The sequence below is a fragment of the Capsicum annuum genome, chromosome 9 (genome assembly GCF_002878395.1).
Source record: "Capsicum annuum cultivar UCD-10X-F1 chromosome 9, UCD10Xv1.1, whole genome shotgun sequence".
NCBI lineage: Eukaryota > Viridiplantae > Streptophyta > Magnoliopsida > Solanales > Solanaceae > Capsicum > Capsicum annuum.
Genome location: NC_061119.1, coordinates 53,030,344 through 53,051,689, shown reverse-complemented (window position 1 = coordinate 53,051,689; position 21,346 = coordinate 53,030,344).

The window sequence follows — 21,346 nt, the reverse complement described above, 5'->3', positions numbered from 1 at the left end:
CATGTCTGGAGAATAGGGTTAAGAAATAGAAAGTCAGGAGACCACCTGAAGAATAGGATAAAAAAACCAGGAAAAAGAGCATATCTGGAGAATGGGATGAAAAAATTGCAAGTCAGAAGCCCGCCTAGAGAATAGGGAAAATAAATTATTGGCCAGGTTCCCACATAGAGAATGGCTTAAAAGAATTGCAATTCAGGGGCCCGCTTGAAGAATAGGGTGAAAAAGTTGCAAGTCCGGAGGCCGCCTAATGAATGAGGTGAAGAAGCTGCAAGTTAGGATCTCGCCTGGACAATAAGATTAAGAAATTATATGTCAGGAGCCCTCCAAAAAATAGGATAAAGAAATTGCAGTTCAGGTGCCCGCTTGGAGAATAAGATGAATAAATTGCAAGTCAAGATCCCATCTGGAGAATAGGGAGAAGAAATTGTGAAAGACCCTTAAAATCTCCATCATTTTACTATTGATATTCCCATGTGCATAATATCAATTTTTGACTTGAATTGTATTTAGAAATGTTAAAAGGGTGTTCGGGGAAAGTTTTGAATTTTTTGGAATGGGTTTAGAATTATTTTGGGGCCTCGAGGCAGCGAGGGTCCACGATATCACTGTGTCATGGATATTACCATCCGTGATATTGGCATGATACGGAGTATAACCTTCATGATAATGGCATGCCACGCTAAGGTAAAAATTTCATGCAGTTCTATTTTTATTCACTTGGGATGAGTGGTTTTTGATCTTTTTACCCCTTGTACAACTTTTAAACATAAAATTGTCCCATTTCCATTAGTTTTCAAAAATCAAATCCCTCTATTTCACTCTCAAACACAAAACCCAAGAACATTTAAGGATTTAACTTTGCATTCATCATCTAGGCTCAAAACTTCAAATTGATTTCAAATTCTTATGTGTTTCAAGCATGTATCTCTTACCTAAATTAATTTTATACAAAATCATGGGTTTTGAATATGGGTTGAGGGATTTGGAATGTTTTTTAGATGAATTGAGTTTCCATGGTTTTGAATTGGTTGATATGCATTCTCATGATTTGGAACCAAATAAATGCATGGGTATGGGAATTAAAATGGGGAACATGAGTTTCCCCAAATTTTATGGTTTAATGCTTTGAAATTGGCTTTAACCTCAACCCTACTTGTGAAATTGGTTTTGAAACATAGATATATACATAACCTACTTCACTTTTGAAAAACCTTGCATTGCATAAAAGTTTAATGAAACATAAATTGGTTTTGAAAGGCCTTGGTGTCCATGGATTGGTTTTAAATTGGAAACTTTAGAGTCAAATTGGCTAATTGATTTTGGAAAGACATAATGAAATTGACTTGCAAGTTTGTACTTTAATTGGTATGACGATACCAATAGTAAATGTCTAGTTAAAAAACTCCTTGGTTGGTGGATGGTAATGTGTATCAATGGTTTTTAATTTAGGCTTAAAAGGGTTCTTTTAGCTGACCATGAAAGGAGAAGGTCCTAGGGGAACTGATATGGAAACCATATTCATTGCCTGGGGGGTCTTTAAGACCGTGTACATAGTTCACACATTATATACATATTTTTGGAATGGTTGGAGCCTTGGTGGCTTTGGTCCGTCCTCGGATTTATTTGGTTTGTATTTCTAACACACACCGAGGCCCTTTCAACAAGGGAAGCCGAACCCATATATCCCATGGGTGTACATAGGATGGATAGAGATACACAGTCTAGGATAATGGTTTTAATATCATGCTTAAACCTTGTTCCCTATCCGAACATTTTATATATGTATATATGAATATGTGCTCATGATTTTGACTGATTTTAGGCATGGCATTTATTTTATCACCTTTCCTGAGTTACATAAAAATGCTTATCCCACTGACCGTCCTAGGATACTACATTGTTTCATAATGTAGGGTCCGAAGACACTTCTTTTACCCCTGTGTAGCTAGATGGGTTAGCACGTCTATTGAGTTGTTATGAAGTGGTAAGCCTCCATCCTTCGAAAGGCATTATCATTTTCATATTATTTTATTTTATACTATGTACTTTTGGATTCCATATCCTGACCTATTTGGTGTTCTGGTTTTATAGGCTATTATGGATAGATATGGGTTGGTTGGATATTAATTGACTCATAGTTTTCTTAGAGTTATCTATTTTTCTTTTATTACTATATTAACTGGCTTCCATATTATCTTTATGGTTATTTTTTGTGCTTATGAGGTTAGGTGATGAGGGTGGTCTTTGGTCCACAATGGGCTTAAGATACCCGTCATGGCCAGACAATGGTTTGGGTTGTGACAAGCTTGGTATCAGAGCACAGTTTAGAGCCGTTAGGTGTCCATAAAGCCATGTCGAGTAGAGTTTTTTTTATGAGTGTGTAGCATGCCACACTTATAAAGAGGAGGCAACAATACATTTAGGAATATTTTCCCTTCTTGTGTTCTATTTTGGGCTATAGATTTATGTGTTATGAAACTTCTCTAACTTTGGCTTCTTCGCATTTTAAATCAGGTCTCCCCGAAGATCTAACATTAATAGAAACTTTTTTGGGAGTTCTGTTCTACCTGAGGGCAATATGGAGGGGACTCGCCCTGTGTATAGAGTGAAAACTCAATCTAGGGCCCCTGCTCCTAATTGTACTGCTCCACATAGAGTTTTACCCGTCCTTACTAGTCCTCCTTGGGTTTCTCAGGGTGGTGATTCTTATGATCAGCAGCCTCAGGGGGACATCTCTAATGTAAATTTTCACTGGTTTATCCATTTGCTTACCTAGTTGGTGATATTTCAATCTCAATAGTTAGATTATATTGGTCATGTTGCTCTTTCTTCTGAGGTCACTTGGGTTGGACAATTTATGAGGTTGAATCCCCCAACCTTTATGGGCTCTAAGGTTAAGGAGGATCCTTAGGGTTTTGTGGATGAGATGGAGAAGATTTTTAGAGTGATGCATGATACTAATTCTGAAGGTGTAAAATTTGCTGTATATCAGCTAAAATTTATAGCTTATTAGTGGAATGATGAGTGGGAGCAGTTGAGTGGTGATAATATAGGGCCGGCATTATGGGATGAGTTTTTAGGTACTTTTCTTGATCACTTCTTTCCTTAGGAGTTGAGAAAAGTTAAGGCAAAAGATTTTGTGAATCTGAAGTAGGGTAAGATGAGTGTGAAGAAGTATGTCCTGAACTTTTAGTAGTTGTCTCGTTATGCTCCCGAGTTGGTGTCTAGTAAAAGATCTAAAATAAGGAATTTTGATTTTGGGTTATCCCATGACTTGGTATTGGAACGTAAGGCTGTAGTGTTAGAAAATGATATAGATATCTCAAGAATTATGGTTTATATGCAGCAGGTTAAGGATGAAAAGAAGAAATATGCAAAAATTAGAGAGAGGCACAATAAGAAGTTCAGATATTTAAAGAAGGACAGAGGTTAGAAAAATAGTGAAAGATATGGTAGACAGTGGACTAAGAAGAAGAACTAAGGCAGTTTTTATTTATTTGCTAGTGTTTTTTGTCCTAGGCCTTCGAGTGATAGCAGTGATTCTAAGGAACAGGGTGTCCAGTCTCAGGCTAGTAGAGCTCAGTCAGCCCTACCTTATCCTCCTTTTCATATTTGTGGGAAACTTCATCATGGTTATTGTGCAATGGGGAGGGATTAGTGTAATAATTATGGTCGGCTGGGTCACAATCAGTGAGATTGTCCTTCAGCTAGGGTTGCCACTGGGGATACAATATTTTCGATTGCCATATCTTCAGCTCCTACACCAAAGGGTGCTACTTTTAGTACCGGCACTAGCCAAAATCGTCTCTACGTTCTTGCTACTCACCAGGAATCTAAGGCATCTCTTGATGTTACCACTGGTATGTTAAAAATTTTCTATTTTGATGTTTATTGTTTGCTTGATCTGGGGTCTACCCTTTCTTATGTTACCCCTTATGTGGCTGTGCATTTTGATTTTTGTCCTGAAAGTATTTCTGACCCCTTTTCTATGTCTACTCTAGTGGGTGATTCTATTATGACTAGAAAAATCTATAGAGGTTGTGTGGTGTCTATCTTTCATAGGAAGACATTGGTGGATTTGATAGAGTTGGATATAGTGAATTTTGATGTTATATTGGAGATAGATTAGATTCATTCGTGCTATGCTTTTCTAGATTATAGGAGCTGAAAGGTCAGTTTTCACTTTTCTAATTAACCAGTAATAGAATGGGAGGGGAGTTCCTTCGTACCCAAAGAAAAGTTTATTTCTTATCCTAGAGCCTAGAAATTAATTTCCAAAGGGTGTCTATATCATCTAGTTCGGGTTAAGGAATCTGACTCTGAAAGTCCTTTTTTGCAATCTATCCTAGTGGTTAATGAATTTCTCAAAGTATTTCCTGATGATCTTTCCAGAATTCCTCCCAATAGGAAAATAGATTTTGGGATTGATCTTCTACTAGACACTCATCCTATTTATATTCCTCCTTATAGAATGGCCCCGGCTAAACTAAAGAAGCTTAAGAAGCAGTTGAAAGATCTTCTTGATAAAGGGTTCATTCATCCTAGTGTTTCTCCGCGGGGTGCTCCTGTTATTTTTGTGTGAAAGAAAATGGGTCTCTTTGGATGTGTATTTATTACCATTAGTTGAATAAGGTGACAGTTAAGAATAAGTATCTCTTCCTAGGATTGATGACCTCTTTGATCAGCTTCAGGGTGCTAGGTATTTTTGAAAAATTAATCTTCGTTCGGGTTGTCATCAATTGAAAATTTAGGAGGTTGATATTCCCAAGACTTTTTTCTGAACCCGGTATGGTCCCTATGAGTTTTTAGTTATGTCATTTGGATTGTATAATTCTCTAACTACATTCATGGATCTTATGAATTGGGTTTTAGGTAATTTCTAGACTTGTTTGTCATAGTTTTCATTAATGACATCTTGGTGTATTCTAAGCATTAGGTGTATCATGCCAAACACCGACGAGTTATGTTGCAAACCCTTAAGGATCAGAAGTTATATGCTAAATTTTTTAAGTATCAATTTTGGTTGAATGTTGTGTCTTTTCTTGGGCATGTAGTTTCTAGTGAAGGGATCCAAGTGGATCTATAGAAAAGTGAGATAGTGATGAAGTGGCCTACACTCATGACTCTAACCGACATTAGGAGCTTCTAGGGCTTGGCTGGGTATTATCAGAGGTTTGTGGAGAGTTTCTCATCTATTGCTGCTTCGTTGACGAAGTTAACTCAAAAAAAGGTTAAGTTTTTATGGTCCAGTGCTTATGAGGGTAGTTTTGAGAAGTTGAAGAATAAGTTGAGTTCTACTCCAATTTTGACCCTACCAGTGGGTACTAATGGTTTGTTTTGTATTTTGTAATGTTTCTCGTGTAGGACTGGGTTTGTGTTTTGATGCAGCATAATAAGGTTGTAGCCTATGCTTCTTGGTAGCTTAAGGTTCATGAGAGGAATTACCCGACTCACGATTTAGAGTTGGAGGCTGTGGTTTTGCTTTAAAAATTTGGCACCATTATCTGTATGAGGTGTATGTGGATATCTATTTAGATTATAAGAGCTTGCAGTATGTGTTCATGTAGAAGGAGTTGAGCCTTAGTAAGAGGAGGTGGTTTAAATTGCTTACGGATTATGACATAAGTCTTCACTACCATCCAGGTAAAGATAACATTGTTGCTGATGCTCTTAGCAGGGTGTCTATGGGAAGCTTATCCCATATTGATGATAAGAAAAGAATATTGGTAAAGGATATTCACATATTATCTAACTTAGGAGTTCATCTTTTGAACTCTGAGGATGGGGAAGTTATGGTTCAGAAAGTGGTCAAATCATCTCTTGGTGCCGAGGTGAAGAAGAAGTAGGCTTTGGATCCCATACTTGTACAGATTAAGGATGATGTGGGTTAACAAAAGGTTATGGCATTTAAGATTGGGGGAGATGGTATTTTGAGGTACCAAGGTAGGTTGTGTGTTCTTGATGTTGATGGGTCGTGGAAAAGGATATTGACTGAGGCTAATAAGTCTAGGTATACAATTCCTACAAGTTCGACTAAGGTGTACCATGATTTGAAGAAGATCTACTAGTGGAACACTATGAAGAGGGATATGGCAAATTTTATGGCTAATTGTAAGGTTTGTTAGCAAGTTAAGGTTGAGAACTTAAGGCCTAAGGGTATATCTCAAGAGATATAACTGCCTATGTGGAGGTGGGAGATAATCAATATGGATTTCATTATGGGTCTTCTATGGTCTCACAATCAGTATGATTCAATTTGGGATATTATGCATAGGATGACTAAGTCTGCTCACTTTTTGCCTATGAGGACTAATCACTCAAGACAGGATTATGATGAGTTATTCATTCAGGAGATTGTGAAGTTGCATGGTGCACTGGTGTACATAATCTCATACTGAGGTACACAATTTTATTCTCACTTCTGGCACTCATTTTTGAAAGGTTTGGGTATGGAGGTGAACCTTAGGACTATTTTCCACCCTCAAATAGATAGGCAAGCAAACCGTACTATTCAGACTTTGGAGAATATGTTAAGGTCTTGTGTGACTGATTTTAAGGGAATTTGGGTTGATCATTTTCCTCTTATTGAGTTTGTGTATAACAATAGTTATCATTCGAGCATTCAGTTGGCTTCTTTTGAATCTCTTTATAGAATGAGGTACAGGTCCCCTATTGGATGGTTTGAGGTCGGTGAGATGAGGTTGTTTGGTATTGACTTGGTTCATAAAGACATGGAGAAGGTGAAAGTGATTAGAGAAATACTTAATACTTCTCAAAGTTACCAAAAGTTTTATGCGGATGTGTCGTGAAGAGAATTGGATTTTGAAGTAAATGATTGGGTATTCTTGAGGGTGTCTCCTATGAAAGTAGTCATGAGGTTTGGGGAGAAGGGGAAGCTTATTTCTCATCACGTTGGCCCCTACCGAATAATATTGAGGAGAATTGGGAATGTTGTATTATGAGTTGGATTTTCTCGCGAGTTTGGGTTTCATTCATTCCAAGTTTCATATGTCTATCCTGAAAAAGTATATGGATGATCCTTCTTTGATAGTGTCTGTTGAGGATGTTGGTGTTACGGGTTCGTTATCTTATGAGGAAGTCCCGGTGGAGATATTGGATAGGCAAGTTCATAGATTGAGGACCAAGGATGTATCTTCAGTGAAGTTTCTTTGGAGAAGCCAAAAGGTAGAATAAACTACATGGGAAGAAGAGGAAAATATAAGGGAAAAATACACATTCTTGTTCCCCAGGTTGGATGGAAGTACTTAAAGTACGAGTTTCATTTTCCTCTTGTTATTTTTTGAGTTTGTCATTTGAATCTGGTGTATTCTTGCTATTCTCGTGCAAAAAATGTCCAAATCCATCATTCGGGGATGAATGATCCTAATAGAGGGATAATGTAAGATCCTTAAAATTTCCATTATTTTAATTATGACTGTTCAGAATGCGTAATATTGATTTTTTGACTTGAATTGTGTTTAGGGGTGTTAAAAGGGTGTTTGGGGAAAGTTTTAAAATTTTCAAAAGAGGTTTGGGGTCATTTTGTGACCCCGAGGCAGTGAAGGTCAGTGATATTGCTGTGTCACAAAGGTTACCCTCCATGATATTGGCGTGGCATGCAGAATAACCTTTGTAATAACGACGTGCCACGATATAATGAAAATTCTGTGCAGTTTTATTTTTATTCACTTGGGATATGGGGCTTTTGGTCTTTTTACCCCCTTTTATGACTTTTAAACATAAAATAGTCTCATTCTCATCAGTTTTCAAGGATCAAATCTCTCTATTTCACTCCCAAACACAAAACCGAAGAACATTCAAGGGTTTCACTGGGCTCCACACTGGGCTACAAACTTCTAATTGATTTCAAATTCTTGTGTGTTTTAGACATGTATCTCTTCCCTAAATTAATTTTATACAAAATCATATGTTTAATTATTGGGTTTTAAATCTGGGTTGAGGGATTTGGAATGGTTGTCTTATGAATTGAGTTTTCATGGTTTTGAATTGGTTGTTTACGATTTATTTCTCATGATTTTGAACCAAATAAATGCATGGGTGTGGGAATTGGAATGAGGAACATGGGTTTCCCCAAATTTTATGGATTAATGGTTTGAAATTATCTTTAACCTCAACCCAACTTGTGAAATTGGTTTTGAAAAATGGATATATACATAATCTACTTCACTTTTAAAAAACCTTGCATTGCATAAAAGTTAATGGAATATAAATTAATTTTGAAAGGCCTTGGTGGCCATGGATTGATTTTAAATTGGAAACTTTGGAGTCAATTTGGCTAATTGATTTTGGAATGGCATAATGGAATTGGCTTGCAAGCTTAAACTTTAATCGGTATGATGATACCAACAGTAAATGCCTAATTAAAAGACTTCATAATTGATGGATGAGAATGTATGTAAATGGTTTTAATTTGGGCTTAATGGGGGTTGTGTAGCTCACTGTGGAAGGTGTAGGTCCAAGGGATCGATACTAGAAACCACGTTTGCCAGCGTGGGAGTCTTTATGATCGTGTGCAAATGGTTGGAGCCTCAGTGAATTCGGCATTTCCTTGGATTTTTTCGTTTTGTATGACTAACACGTACTGGGGCCCTTTCAGTAAGGGGAGCTGAACCCATATATCCCATGGGCCCCCTTAGGATAGATAGATCTATAATGACCAGGATAAAGATTTTAAATCTCATTCTTAAACCTAGTTCCCTATCCCAATGTCTTATATATGTATACATTAATGTATGTATGTGGTTTTGACTGATTTTGGACATGGCATTTATTTTATCACTTTTCCTAAGTTGCACGATAGTGCTTATCCCACTGACCATTTTAGGATGCTACATTATTTCATAATAGGGTCCGAAGATACTTTTTTACCCCTGTGCAGCGTTAGGTAGGTTAGCACGTCTGTCGAGTTGCTATGAAGTGGTGATGCTCCATCCTTCAAAAGGCATTATCATTTTCATATTCTTTTATTTTTGACTTTGTACTTTTGGATTCTTTTGGTTATTATCGGGCATGTACCGACCTATTTGGTATTCTGATTTTAGAGGCTATTGGGGACAGATGTGGGTTTGTTGGATATTGTTAACTCCTAGTTTTCTTAGAGTTATCAGTTCTTCATTTATTACTATGTTAATTGGATTCCACATTATCTTTAAAGTTATTTTTGGTTCTCATGAGGTTAGGCGATGGGGATGGTCTCCATTCCATAATGGACTTGAGATACCCATCACTGCCAGACCCTGGTTTAGGTAGTGACAAATTACAAGTCAGGAGCCTACTTGAAGAATAGAGTGAAGATTTTCAAGTTCAAGTCAGAAGTGTTAGGCTGGAGAATAGGTCAATTTTCAAGTTCCTCTCTAATACCAAGAGCTGACAAGGAGAAATATTTCATTTTTTAAGTTCAACTAAAAATAAAAATTATCTCACCACTTGAGAAGTCATGAAGCTTCAAGTCAAGATTCCATAAAAGTTGCATAGATAGGATATCTCACTTGTATCTTAATTTTCAATATTTATTTTTCATTTGGATGTAAAAGCTGAAGCCGTGAAATGGAGACTCGATGGAACCTCACTCGACCTCTAACTCATCGTCTTACTATTTCACCTTATTAAACTACAGGCGACCTGATTTTCTTATAACCCGAGTTATGCATGCGATCCAAAACCAGGACTCGATCGCATCCCCGTTTTCTTTCATCTACCCTTTTAAATAATTGGAGTGTCAAAACTTATTTCATTGTCTATGTCTTTTTATGAAAACATTTCGTGTTTTCAAACAAAGAGCGGCTAATGTAGACACTCAATTTTGACCCTCCCCTAACTTTTACCTATTTTTAGCATAAAAAATTTATTTTTTGTTTGATATTTTTTTTCAGATTTTATTTTTATTTTTAGTAAGCTTTATTTGAAAAATTGTGATTTTTTTTAATTTAAAAATAGAGTTATATTTTAAAATATATTTTATTTTATTTTATTTTTATTTTTTAATTAATAATTTTTTTTTTCAAAAATATGTTTTCTTTTAATCTATAATTTAGTAAATAAGCTAGTAATTTTTTTATTCTCTTAGTTATCTTTTATTTTAGGCTAATTATAAACTTTTCTTACATTTTATTAATATAAAAATAATTATGTAATATTTTTAGAATTTTTGTTTAATCTTCCAAATGAAAAAAAAATCCTAAAACTACCCAACTCCCCCAAACTCGCACACTCCAATTTCCCCTAAAGCCACCCCCACCGCCACACCCCATGTTTCCCACATCACCAAGACATACCAAAAAAAAAGGAGACAGATAAAGAAGAAAGAAACCAAGAGTGGACATACAAACAAAAGTAAAGGAAAAAATATTTGAAAACTTTAGAGAATTCTCCCAAGTCACATGAAAATAATATGACAGTGATTCGAAGCTAAAAGAATAGTAGAAATACTAACCTTTTTCCATTGAAATAACTGAATCAAGGAAATTAAATCTTCTAAGTCTTGATTCTGCTCTTAATTATTTCTTCTCTGGGATGGACAGAAAGGGAAAAAATGCGTTGTATCTGACTTAGGGACCAATCCTTATATAGTTGCCTAAGCACGTTTCAGTTGAAAAGATACCTTTATAGGAAAGGTGCCTTTTCTAGAAAGGTGTCTTTTAGGAGAGGTGCCTTTTCAGGAAAGGTATCTTTTCTATAAGTTTCCATCAAACTTTAGAAAAGGTCTGTAGACTTTTTATAATTTCAATTAAACCCATATTAATATATATTTACTATTTGGTCGAAAAACTTTAATACTTTATTAAATCATAAATTGGGATTCTTAATAGATAGCATATCTATGTATAGTATATTAATATGTGAGTCCATAAAATAGAAATTCCTAACAATCTCCCACTTGGACCACATATAATTCTGAATAGTCACACACAGATGAAACCTTAGTGCGCACAAACTTTTTTTTCTCTTGATTTAAATATCTCAAACTAATTTGGTCCATCGATATTATCAATATAGGATCAAAGCGGTATTCATAAATATATTTGAAACTAAATCCATCACTGGTCATAAGAATCAGCAATACCAATGACATAGATCAGATATGGAAATTGCATGTATAATGATCTAAGTTATGCCTATTCTCAAATGATCCTACCTTATGACTTTAACAGTCCAAAATCACTTTCTTATACCTTATGCAAAATTACAATAGAAAGTTAATACATTTATGTTTTATAGTTATTAACAGACACATAAATTCATAGATTTCACAAAACTTGAGTCTGTACGGAAATTAAACTTTAAAAATTCAATAACATAAATAAAATAAAAAACAACGACTAAAATGGATCATCATCAAATTTAATAACATCCATATGAGCCACATGCCTATGAAACACTTTAGGTGGAAAACCTGTTGTGAGCGGATCCGCAGTCATCAAGTTTGTACTAATATGCACAATCAATAGAAGACGACTCTGAACCCTTTCTTTCACAACCAAATACTTAATGTCTATATGCTTTGACTTTGACGAACTTCAGTTGTTCTTTGAATATAAATCAACAGACTTGTTATCACGATAAATTTTTAATGGTCTTTCTATGCCACCAACTCTTTGTATTCTAGTGATAGAATTTCTTAGCCATATTCCCTGATTTAATGCTTCATAGCAGGCCACAAATTTGGCTTCCATTGTAGAAGAAACTATTAATGCTTGTTTCACACTTTTCCAAGAAACAACTTCTCCATCCATTATGAAAACATAATATAATATAGATCTCCTACTATCAAGAAATCCAACAAAATCTGAATAGAAATACCCTACATTCTCTAAATGATTTGACCTACGATAAGTTAGCATGTAATCTTTAGTTCTTTGAAGATACCTCATAACCTATTTTGCAGCATTCTAATGATCGATTCTCGGATTACTTAAATATCACTGCAACATTCCCCCTAAGTACACAATATCTGGATGCGTACAAACTTGTACATCCATGAGACTTGCCACTACTGATGCATATGAAATTTTATCCATCTCTTTCTTCTTTATATCCAAATTTGGAATTGGCACAAAATAAATGCCATTTGATGATGAGCAGCTAAACTACGAGGGACCAGGTCCCTGGACATGCAAAGTACAGTATAGTTGGCACGCCCCTTCTGAACAATTTTGTCATCTTGCGTAACAAACTTGAAGGTGTTATATTGTGCTATTTTGTATTGACTTGGAAAACTGGTCCAATGATATTTCAAGCCCTAATCATCACCCATCTATAAAAGAAAATAGATGCTTCTTCAATAATTTGTTTTACACAAATCCAAAGAGTGAAGAGAGGCAAAAAAAACCTCTTTTCAACACAGCTCAAGTTCTTAGCCTTATGAGTGCTTAAATTGTAATAGTTCTTGAGTGAGTAATGAATTGTAACTAAACTACTCAACTTATAAGAGTATTAATTTCCAATTGAGTGCTCCTTAGATAGAGTGGCCTAAGATTGAGATTGATTAGAGCTAATCAGTGTAGATAAGAGTCCTTGGTAGAGTTACCAAGATGATTTGATACTAGAGTTACTTCCAGCGCAAGGATCCTAGAGCTAGGATGAAATATAGATTGTAATAAGGAGGTTGATTATAGTGAATTTCGTTGGTGCTTGTGAGGGAAAGCCATGGTTTTTTCCATTCTGGGTTTCCATGTAAAAATTCTTTTGTCTTTTACTCTTTTTACACTGTGTTTAGTTTTCCTGCACTCTATTATTTGGTTACATGTGTTTGATTCTGAGGGACCTGGTCTATTACTATGTGGTGCAACCCGCAAGGGTTCAAAAAATTGGTATCAGATCCTGGTCACTCTAAAAGGTACATACCTAGAGTGTCTTGGTTTGCATGGCTACTTCAAATAATCTAGAAGAAAGGAAATCTACGACTAGACTGCCAAGATTCAATGGACAGTATTATAGGTGGTAGAAAACTAGGAAGTTTGACTTCATTATGGTTGGATATAGTGAACTAATGGACATAATCCTTAATGGTCCTCATGTTCCTGTAAAAGAAGTCAAATAAGAAGATATTACATAAATGATCATCAAATGCAGAAAGGAGTTCAATAAAGAAGATAGAAGAAAGATTGAGAAAAACTATAAGGCTAAAAAATTATTGGACTGTGGAATAGGGCTTGATGAATATAACATAATCTCAGCTTGTGAAAATGCCAAGGAGATCTGGGAATTCTTGAGAACTGTACATGAAGGTACTAATAGTGTGAATGATTCAAAAGTAGACATGCTGACTACCCAGTATGAAACCTTCAACATGAAAGAAGAAGAAACTATCTAAGAAATGCATACAAGATACACTTCTATCACATATGAGCTTCATTTCTTAGGAGAAGTGATTCTAGTGTATAAGCAAGTAAGATAGATTCTTGGTGTTATTCCTAAGTCTTGGGAAAGCAATTAAGATGCCATTACTGAAGCAAGAAATCTGAAGACACTCATAATGGATGAACTCATTGGAAATCTGAAAATCCATGAGCTCAAGAATAAGTAAGATATGGAGAAAAATGATGCAAGATGAGAAATATCCCTAGAATTGAAGGTGGCCTTAAAATATGATCCAGTTGATGATGTAGACACTAATGTTCCCAATTTGACAAATAGGATTGTCAGATCCATGAAAAGGAGTGATCAGTTCCAAAGAAAAGGAAAAAATACGAAAGTATGTTACAAATATAGAAGTCCTAAGAATTTTATCAAGGACTGTCCTATGCATAAACTGGATCATCAGGATTACCTTAAGGCAGATGGTGACAAAGGAAAAATCAGGGACTAGGTCCCTGACAACACAAGAAGGAAGGCTGCAACTGAATATGCAGTAAAGCGAGCCTTGGCAGCATGAGGAGATTTCTCTAGTAAATCAAATGAGGATAAGATGTCTGGAGATGTGTCTACCCAAGATATGGAAGATAGCCTAGTTATCTATGATTCCTTATTGGCTTTCATGGAAAACACATATAATGAAGAAGAATATGAGTTAACTCTCACTGATATAAAAGAAAGTTTAGATAACTACTCTGCTAGAAAGATAAAAAGGCCTGTAATTCTATTGATAGATTCTAAGGGTGAACTATCTGATAAGAAGAATGCTTTGGAAGAGAAGACAGAGAATCAAGTGCTTGAGTTAACTATATTAACTCTTCAGATATATAAAACAGAAAAAATATCCACTAAATTGAAATCTAAGTATCTAATTGTATGTGTCTTCGAAAGAAGTGAAGTGACCTAGATGACAAAGGAAAGAGAGAAGCTTCTTGGTTTTAAATTAATCTTGAAGAAAGGTTGAAGGATTCTCAAGAATATATTATGGAAGCACTACACAGGAATAAAGAGCTAGAGAGGGACCTAGTATGCTTAAAAGAACAGTTGAACAAATCTCTTAAATGGACTACCTCCTCACAGATCATTTCTAATCTGACCAGTCAAAATGTCAATGATGGTAAAGGTTTGGGATATCAAGTAGAGCTCCAAATTATTGAGTCTAAAAGAAAGGCTACTCATTATGTTAGAAGCAAAGCGCACAAACTCCTATACACTCACTGTGGAAGAGATGGACATTTGAAAGGAAAATGTTAGTCTTGGCTTAAGGATAAACAGAAGAGTATAGAATATATTTAGTGGGATAATGGACAGGGCTTCAAGTCTCTAAAAATGATGAAGAGGAGCTCAACGCTGCCTAGATGGGATAAGAAGAATTTGATCATACCATTATCCTCCTAATGGGAATTCAAACTTAAGTGGGTTCCCAAATATAACTTGTGATCACAACTTTAGGCATGGGAAGGGGATACAGTAAGAAATAGTACGTTGATTGAAAGAGTTCAAAGATCAATGATGAAAGGTTTGATTGTGTTATCTCTCTCTCAAGACACTTCAGGTGAAGGTGTCTTATTGTGAAAATTTGATCTCAAGGACCTAGTCCTTGGCATTTGTGAAGCTTATGTTCAAAAGAAAGCCCTAGAAGAACCTCAGATTTGATGAATGAAAATGCTCTGGAGAATGAATTAAAAAAGAAATTTGTGGAATAATGAAAGGAGTACTTGTAGTTCTTGATTAGTCAGGAAAATTATTGATTCTTAGTGATGAGATGATGAGGAAAGAGGATGAAAGATGCGGATAAGTTTTGATTCTCAGGGACATGGTCCCTAAGAAATTCATCTTAGAAGGAGAAAGCTTTAGCAACTTGAACAGAATCAAGTTTGAGGACTTGGTCCCCAAACATTCTTTGGGAACAAGTTCAGAGATAAAAAGAGTGAGCGAGAATTGGAGCATGATGAAGACTTAGCCAAATATTTTAATAGTTTTTTCTTCCAAAATTAGCTATGTTCAGAAGTCAGGTATCCTCAATAAAGTGGGTGCATTTTATTCTAACTTAGTACTATACCCTTGCAAGTATGCATCCATGGGAAAAACTTAGAAAGTGGAAAAAAGTGACAAGAACATACTTGAAGGTTCATTGAATAAAGAGGGATCTGATCTTATCTTACAAGTTAGTATCACTAAAATATGCTTTAATAATCATAAAATATACTGCCTGAAAAAGCCATGTATCTTTTCCTTCCCTCATAAAGGCCGTTAATTCATTTGCAAAGTGAAGAGTCACTCTTATGAAAGACAAACATTTCATTCTCTAATAACAACGGTCACCACTTCAAATTGCTAAAATGGGCTACTTCCCAATCAGGGTCTCCACTCATCACTCATTACTTCCACTAAACCAAACTAATCTTTTTCATTCTTCTTCCCCTAGAAAATAAAATCGTATATGCCCTCATCAAATATCTTGATCCTTCAACAACCAAAATCATAAAAACTTCATCTTAGTTCCTCTAAGTCAAAGTTTGGTAACCCTAATGGAATGAGGTAGAAACACATAAGCTGAGAAAAAAAAAAAAAAGCCTCTGAGGGACCTGGTCCTAGGAAGAAAAAGTTACTACTGAAAGGATAGAGGCAAGTAATAAGAACAGAGGATGAGATAAACAATATGGTTAGTTAAAAAGGGATTAAAATATTGATGACTTAGAAATTTCTCCCAAGTAAGAACTCTTGATTCCAAAATATGTGAGGAACAAAAGACATGATATGCCATACGGGTACTCCTCAACAAAGTATTTGATCACTTTAAGGTACTTGGGAAAAGGAGATCACATGGGACAGCCAAGCTGATATTCAGATTGAATAAAACTTATGAAAAATATATGTCAATTATCTAAATTACTAGCTATTTAAAAGAAGTTGCGAATGGAAATAGAGGAGTTAAGAAACAAGTCAACTATCAAGGATTCTGGATTAAATATATTTGACATCGTTGATTCAAAGGTTATCCTCTGAAGGACAAAATGTCATTGAAGATCATGCAGTTGGAAATGCAAAACTCCAAGCAAAAATGGCCAAACTGAATACTGAAGTGAATATCCTTACCAAACAATTGATGGATACTTACATTACTATAGATGAGAGAATGGAGTAATGTTTAAGTCTTTTTCACCCAATCATCCTTCTCCCTGAGTTCTGTTATCCTCATTTCCTCATCAACCTTGTGTCAGTTCCACATCCTGAATCTCATTATGGCTTTTAAAGATAGTAATCTTATGATGATTATTTTAGCTTATTGTACTGGTACTGACTATTATGAGTGAATGAATTTTTAGTTTGTGTATCTCATTTGTCTCCTTATTTTAGAGTTTTTCTATATGTTAGTGTTGCCTAAGTGGCTATGATTTAACTAATTTGTGCTTATCTTTACTCTTAGTTTACTGTTAATTCTTTTTAATGATGCCAAAAAGGGGAATACTGATTTCATATGTAGTAGGGACCAGGTAAATTGAGATACAGACCTGAAGAGAGTCATACTGATATGGGGGAATGTGTAAATGTAAAGACACCAAATAAAATGAATGTTCACAATGATATGGGAAAGCTTTTTGCTGTAAAATGACAACAAGGGACCAAGTCCTTATGGTGCATGGTAGAGAAAGCATGACGATAGGGGGAATATTCATCTTTATGTGGTAATCACTCTAATTAAATATGATGCATATACACTACTACTCAAATTGTATGGTTTGATTTTTCATCATCAAAAAGAGGAAAAATTGCGATATGTAGTATTTAGATGAGCAGTTAAACTAAGAGGGACTAGGTCCCTGGATGTGCAAAGTACAGTACAGCTGGTACGCACCTTCTGCATAATTTTTTATCTTGTGTAACAAACTTTACAGGTGCTATTTTGTGCTATTTTGACTGACTTGGGAAGCTGTTCCAATGATCTTTCAAGCCCTAATCATCACCCACCTACAAAAGAAAAGAGATACTTCTTCAATAATTAGTTTTTCACAAATCCAAAGAGTGAAGAGGGACAACAAAAACCCCATTTAAACACTACTTACGTTCTTAACCTTATGAGTGCTTAAATTGTAATAGTTCTTGAGTGATTAATAATTGTACTTGAAATACTCATCTTATAAGAGTAGTATTTTCTAGTTGAGAGAGTGCTGCTTAGGTAGAGTTGCCTAAGATTGAGACTAGTTAGAGCTAGTCAATGTAGAAAAGAGTCCTTGGTAGAGTTACCAAGATGAACTGATAGTAGAGTTATTGATAGTGCAAGGAGCCTAGATTTAGGCTGAAATCTAGATTGTAATCAGGAGGGAGATTATAGTGGATTTCGTTGGTGCTTGTGAGGGCAAGCCATGGTTTTTTCCATTTTGGATTTCCACGTAAAAATTCTTGTGTCTTTTACACTTTCTGCACTGTGTTAAGTTTTCCTGTGCTCTATTATTTGATTGCCTATGTTTAATTCTGAGGGATTTGGTCCCTTACTGTGTGGTGCAACCCCCAAGGGTTCAACACTAAACTTATCACCTTTTGTTATGGGTGTATCTCTTGGGGCATAATTTTGCATGCCAAATATACTTAGTACCTTATCAATATAAATATTTTGCGATACTTCAAGAATATTTCTAGTGTGATCCCTATAGATCTATATACCTAGAGCAAAAGATACTTCACCAAGATATTTTATTTCAAATTTGCTGGATAGAAACTTCTTAGTTTCATGCAATAAACCTACATCACTGCTTGCCAGTAGAACGTCATCTACATATAGCACAAGGATAGCTATTTTTCTTGAAATTAACTTGAGATATATGCACTAATTAACAGTGTTTCACTTCAAATCAAAATAGGTTATCACCTGATAAAACTTCTGGTACCATTGACAGGATACCTTTTTTAAATCATATATGGACTTCTTAAGTTTACATACAAGGTGCTTTGAATCTTGAGACTCAAAGGTTTATGGATTCACCATGTATATCATTTCTTCAATGTCTCCATTGAGAAATGCAGTCTTTACATCCATTTGATATATCTATAAGTCATAATGAGCTACAAGTGTCATAATGATTCTAAAAGAGTCTTTCGATGATATTGTCAAAAAGTTTCTTTAAAATCTATACCTTTCTTTTGAGTGAATCCCTTGGTAACTAGGCATACTTTTTATCTTTCAAAGTTACCTTTCAAATCATGTTTGGTTTTAAAAATTCATTTAAAACTGATTGGTTTTGATCCTTGTAATAACTCGACAAGATCTCAAACACCATTGTCTTTCATACACTTCAAGTCATGTTTCATGGCTTTGATTCATTTCGAAGAATTTCAACACAATTTCACTTGACTAAAAGTTATAGGATCATCTTATGATCCCATTTCAAAATCATGTTCTTGAAGATAAACAACATAATCTTCCGAAATTCCGTTTCTTCTTTCTCATCTAGATCTTCTTTTAGGCACTTCAACTTGAGGTTATTAAACCTGAGGTAATATCATTTTGTTTTCTTGATAATACTTATTTACAAGTTTAAACACATTTGGTAATGTAATCTAATCATTTTTACTAGAATCAATATTATCAGATTCCTCTTCAAAAACAATTTATTTTTTTGATTACTCCCACTATAACTAATATTCTCAACAAATTTGGCATTTTTTGTCTCGAAAAAGGATCTATTCTAGAAGTCACAAAACTTAAAACTTCTCAATTATTCCGAGTAACCCACAAAGTAGCAACTAACAGTTCTTGAATCTAACTTCTTTTCATTAGGTTTGTAAGGCCTTGCTTTGGCTGAACATCCTAATACATGCAAATGCCTAATATTACGTATTTTACTAATCCACAACTTGTATGGGGCCTCAGCTACTACTTTTGTAGGAATTCTGTTTCGTATATAAACTTCAGTCTTTAATTATTCTCCCAAAGTAACTCAAGTAAAGAAGAATGAGTAATCATACTTCTTACCATATCCTTAAGAGTTTGGTTTCCTCTCTAAGATACACCGTTTTGAATTGGTGTACCCAATATGGTGTACTGAGGTACAATCCCACACTCTATCAAATACTTTATAAAAGGTCATAGACGCTGTTTACCTAATCTATTGTATCTTCCATAGTATTCTCCTCCATGGTTAGTCTTGACATCCTTTATTTTCTTGCCTAATTGAGTTTCAACTTCACCCTTAAAAATTTTATAAACATCAAAAGATTATGTCTTCTCATGAATTAAATAGAGATATTTGTAACGGGATTAGTCATCTATATAATTAATAAAATATTATTGATCATTCTATAAAGACATAGGGAACAAACCACAAATGTCGGTATGTATCAACTCTAAAGGTTCTTTACTTCTATAAGAACCTTTTTTCCTTAATATTAATTTTTTTTCTCTTAATACATTCTATACAAAATTCAAAATCCGACAAATCAAGGAAATTAAGAGTTCCTCCTGACACAAGCTTTTGAATCCTTTGTTTACAAATATGACCCAATCTCTTATGCCATAATATTGATGAATATTCATTTATTAATCTGCACTTAGTACCAAAAGATGTCCAAGCAAGAAATAGAAGTTAAATTCCGTATAAAATATGATACAATAAATGTTTCCTCTAATTCCAAATAAAAAATCAGTATCTAATGGAATTCTAGAGACACCAATAGCCTCCACAGCTGCTTTATTGCCATTGCCTACATAGATATATCTTTCAGTATCAATTGGTGCTTGGCTTCTTAGGCAATCCTGCATAGTATCACTTACGTGAATAGTTGCACCCATATGTATCCACCAAGTGTATCTAGATAGCATAGACAAATTAAATTCTGAACAAACAAAGTTGAGAATTTTACCTTTCTTTTCACGCCAGCTAACACACTTGGAATATTCTTCTTTTATGTGATTAATTTTCTTACAAAGAAATAAGTCTTTGGATTCTCAGACTATGATGTTTCTTCGTCTACAGTTCCTTAGTCCTACTCTTTTTTCTCTTATTTAAAGTGATTTTGGTTCCAGAGATAAATGTCTAATGAGCACTTTCAATCTTCTCTTGTTTCAGTAGGTCCTCTTCTTGCACACATTGAGCTATAAGCTCATTAAAAGTCCATTTCTCTTTCTGAGTATTATATAAAACTTTGAATAGACTAAATTGTGTTGGAAGGGAGATCAAAACTAGATGCAATAATATATAGTCAAATAATTAAAGCTTAAAGGCCCTAAGACATTGCCATAATGTACTCCCTTATATTTTCTTTTTATTTATATCACGTTAAAACTATCTTATTGAGAATAGTACTTGTTTTAGCCTTTTTGTTAGTAGTGAATCGGTCAGCGATTTCTTTTAAGAAACCTTTGGCATCTTTGTTCTCTTTATACCTCCTCTTAAGGATTTAAAAATTGAATGTTGTATCATCATCAAGCTCATGCGATTTGATTGCTCCAATTTCTCATATGCAGACTTTTTTCATTCGAACTAGTTTCATTCAAGTCCACAGGGCGATCAAATCTTGATGCATAATCAATATCCATGCAACCAAGCACAATCATAATGTGTTCTTTCCATTTTTTGAAGTTTGTCTCGTTAAGTACAGGAATATTGTTCATATTGGCATATATAGAAGACAATATACGATGAATAAATAATGCTTAAAACTAACCATCAAATAAATCATGTATATATGAAGATAATCAAATTAAATAAAAATGAAGAAGCATAACAAATAAACTCAAAGCTTCATATTTATCGAACACATATACACAAAAGTGGATCCATCTCAAGATACCTAACACAACATTATAATTTAGTCTTTGAACAGAAATAATGACTTGTAAATGGTACTCTAAAAGATTCTTCATGAATATTGATTGATAAAATGATCTAACAATATGTCTTTCTTTGGACCGACACATTATCAATATGTATTACAAATTTATCACATATTCATAATTATCCATAATCTAACC